We start from the raw sequence: 4190 nt of genomic DNA on the forward strand, positions 1-4190 counted from the left end.
ATGAGTGGACTGTCCCACAGCCGAATGATGAGTGGACTGTCTCACAGCCGAGTGATGAGTGGATTGTCCCACAGCCGAATGATGAGTGGACTGTCCCACGGCCGAGTGATGAGGGGACTGTCCCACGGCCCAGTGATGAGGGGACTGTCCCACGGCCGAGTGATGAGTGGACTGTCCCACAGCTGAGTGATGAGTAGACTCTCTCACAGCCGAGTGATGAGGGGACTGTCCCACGGCCCAGTGATGAGTGGACTGTCCCACAGCTGAGTGATGAGCAGACTCTCTCACAGCCGAGTGATGAGTGGACTGTCCCACGGCCCAGTGATGAGGGGACTGTCCCATGGCCGAGTGATGAGTGGACTGTCCCATGGCTGAGTGATGAGTGGACTGTCCCACAGCCAAGTGATGAGTGGACTGTCCTGTGTGGAAGAGCAGTGTGAGAGGTTAAAGCTGAGGATTTGTTTAGAACAGGGAGATGTTGTTCATGCCCTGCCAAAACTGATGGGCGATGGGTTAGACCTCCCCATATGCCATGAGGAGAGAGGTATAGTAAATAACATGAAGCAGAAAATGCAAGTTTCCAAAGTGGTTGTGAATAATGCTCTATTAGCTATATTAGGCAGAGTGCTTTCAGAGCTGAGGCTCAAGAATCATGAGTTCAACAAGAAATTGTGTAACATTTGGTCAGCTGGCACAATTTAATAATTTTTTTCCCTTTCTTAAAATGTGTATGTATTTGGGGTGTGTGTGCTGTATACCTATGGAGCATTCACGTATTATCTGCCAGGTAAATGCTTTTTGCAGTTTTGTAAGGAGTTTCACTTATATTTGATGTTTGAGGCACCACTATGAGGCAGTCAGAGACAGTTCTCATTCCAGCATTGTAGATGACAGAGCAAATTGCCCAAGCTACATGCAGTATCATCTCTATGTTTTTGGATTTTAACTATTTTCTAGTTAAGTGAAAGTTCTGGGTGGCTATGTAATGGATATACCGAGAACAGCAAGGGCAGAGGAGAGAGGTTGTATTGTGGAAAGTGGTGGCACTATTAATTAGCGTCTTTGTTCCCAGTGCATGTTCCCAGTAAAATATGGAAACAGCTTGGGACAAGGGTTCAGAATACTCGTGGCAGTATTGAAGAGAATTCATTCGTAGTCTCTAATCTCAGCTGTTCATTGACGTGATGCTTGTGGCACATGTAGAAACTTCTGAAAGGAGGTGCTTTCAATGACAGCTTACTCAGGGTCTGCCCCGGGTCTTAACATGGTGCTAGAGGAGCCGTACATCAACATTTAACACATTGCCACCCTAGAAGAAGAATTCTTTTTCCTTGCGGCCATGCTTGTTTCATTAGGTCAAGATAGGTCAAGAGAGTGAGTTATATCTATTTCATAAGGGCCAGGTTCGAAACTAGCATTAAGTTAAATACAACTCACATGACAGTTAACATGTTAAAAAGTCCTTCATGCGCTGACTCCAAAGGCACATGTACTAAAATGGGAACAACACAGAGAAGATGAGTGTGGCTTCTGTGCAAGGATGACACAAAAATTCATGAAGCCTTCCATATTCTTTGTCTAGTTTTCCCATCAGATAATAAAACAAGGTCAACACTTAAAGAAAAAGAAGCCCCGCACATCTTTCTGGACTAGGATTGGTACTTTCTTAATTAAAAAATGAAAACAAAACTTAAAAACCTTGGTATGAAGCTAAGTATAAATTAGGGAATTATCTGAAAAGGGGTTATCATTTAAAATCTGAAATACAAGTAATGTGGGCAAAATCTTCCCTATCCAAGTGGACACTTTCCCCAGGTCTGCTTCCTCACATGCAGGATGCTCTCTTCACTCTGGGTGACCAAGAACTGGAGGTCCCAGCACTGAGAGAGAACACCCTGTGAGCTGGCAGCCCTGGCCCGAAGTTGAATGTACATCCCTGGCTGCTTTTCCATATCTCATGCGTCCCTGTTGACAAGTTTCTTTGCAAATAGGTGTGATACTCACCCAACTTTGCTCCTGAGAGTGAAGGAAATTGTAACCACAGGCTCTGTCCACCTTCCCCGCTGAGCGGGGGGTTCAGTCTGCGTTTCCAGGGTAGTGTCAGCAGCAGTCCCCTAGAGGGGTGGCAGCTGGTCCAGCCTGAGCTGCAGAGATTCAGAAAGGGACCTTCTTGAAAACCTGAAGCCTAGACGGAGCACTCAACCTTGACATTTGGCCCCTCCACAAAGTTCTTACTTAAGTCTTGTGTTTTCTAAGTTCCCTCACTGGAATGAAAGCTGTTTTGTTAGGAGCTCCGGCCAGTGTGGCTAAGCAGCCACCTTACCACAGGACCACAGGATCTGTTAAGCATTCACAGTGACAGAGTAAGCGACCGTGGATTTGTTTTTCCAGTGTTTCTTGTGGCCTATGCAAAGAGGAATGGTGGGAAAGTTTGTTATCCTATCAGTGACTGTGCGCGCTTAAAGCAGATTTTCAGTTCCATGTTTTACACCAAACACAAAACACAGACACACTGAACCAGAACGCATTTGCCTCCCTGAGTGCAGCCGGCGGCCCCACGCTGAGAACTGATCACTAGATAGCTGGTCCCACAATTGTTAGGGGCCCTTCTTTTTCCTCTCAGCTGAGCACTCAGATTGTGGGGAATAGAACCACTGTGATGTGGTCAGGCTGGAAAATATTTCCACTGAGCCAAGAACTTGAAGTTAGTTTAGGGAGGAAGTTAAGGGAACTCACGAGGTCTGCTGGAAGGAGCAGTGAGCTGGGAGTCCCAGTCCTGGCCCCTGCACTAGCACCAGGTAGCTCTGGCCAAATCCCAGCCTTTAGCGGAGTCTCTAAAATCTGTCAAAATGAGGCTATTGGTCCAGGGGATTTTTGCAGGCTTTTCTGAATTCTAACATGAGGTATATGTCTGAAAGGATGAGTCCCACAAATGTCTACAGTCTCTTTCCTTATCAATTCTCTTTCCTTCTATTTTCTTTCCTCTAACTGCATTATCTGAGGTAGGGAGGGGAAAGCCTGGTATTTGATATAAGAAGAGAAATTATGTATCTTGTTCAAATGGATGTGGGAGTTGGCAAAACAATGAAACAAAAACAGCGTCTGTAGCCTAGTGGGTAAGGGTGCCAGCCATATGCAAGGAGGCCGGCAGATTGCTTGAGCTTGAGAGTTGGAGACCAGCCTGAGCAAGAGCAAGACCCCATCTCTACTATCTCGAACCCAGCCTGGGCCAGTAAAACAACAATAACAACTGCAACAACAACATTTTTTGCCGGACATTGTGGCAGGTGCCTATAGTCCAAGCTGCTTGGGAGGCTGAAGCAAGAGAATTTCTTAAGCCCAAGAGTTTGAGGTTGCTGTGAGCTGTGAGTCCATGGCATGATGCTCTACCCAGGGCAAAAACTTGATACTCTGTCTCCAAAAAAAAAAAAAAAAAAAAAGAGAACAACAACAAAAACACTAAAATAAAGTGATGTCTCCTGACTGAGTCTGAGAGCTTCTCTTCTGGCCTTTGCTGCCTCCTGGTTTGTAAGGGAGGTCAAAGAAATGGGTTGAACAAATCCCTGCCTCCCTGGGAAGCATTTAATTCTCATTCAACATTGGGGTTGATCCAAGTCTTTTTTCTTTTCTTTCTTTCTTTCTTTTTTTTTTTTTTTTTTGAGACAGAGTCTCACTCTGTCACTCTGGGTAGAGTGCCATGGTGTCACAGCTCACAGCAACCTCAAACTCTTGGGCTCAAGTGATCCTCTTGCCTCAGCCTCCCAAGTAGCCAGGACTATAGGCATATAGCACACGCCTGGCTGATTTTTCTATTTTTTTCAGATTAATATGAGGGTATAAATGATTAGCTTACAGTGTTTGCATTTGTTAGGTAAAGTCGCTGGTGTAGTTGTATCTTGCACCTAGGAGATGTGCCATATACCCTTATATTGTGCCCATTAGGGGAGTAATTTTTCTATTTTTAGTAAAGACAAGGTCTTGCTCTTGCTCAGGCTGGTCTTGAACTACTGAGCTCTCGCAATCCAGCTGGCTCAATCTCCCAGAGTGCTAGTATTACAGGCATGAGCCACCATGCCCAGCTAATCTAAGTTATTTCCTTATTGTGTGAAGGCTCTGTGGAAAGAACCATGAGTGTAAACAGGTGGGCCCTAATTCTGAAGCCATTTCAGTCTACTTTTTTTTTTTTTTTT

At 45.2% G+C, this 4190-nt stretch overlaps 1 protein-coding gene and 1 non-coding gene across 2 annotated transcripts in view; both read left to right on the plus strand.

Annotated features, from left to right (window-relative positions):
* The window catches only part of CGNL1 (cingulin like 1), a 179240-nt gene that overhangs the window by 157838 nt on the left and 17212 nt on the right, over positions 1-4190 (plus strand). The window lies entirely within an intron of this gene.
* Positions 1469-1575, plus strand: LOC111723425. The gene has a single exon (XR_002771962.1). It is a non-coding gene; the product is annotated as a U6 spliceosomal RNA (small nuclear RNA).

This window comes from Otolemur garnettii, unplaced genomic scaffold, assembly GCF_000181295.1.
Source record: "Otolemur garnettii isolate 467f Iridium unplaced genomic scaffold, OtoGar3 scaffold00011, whole genome shotgun sequence".
Classification (NCBI taxonomy): Eukaryota; Metazoa; Chordata; class Mammalia; order Primates; family Galagidae; genus Otolemur; species Otolemur garnettii.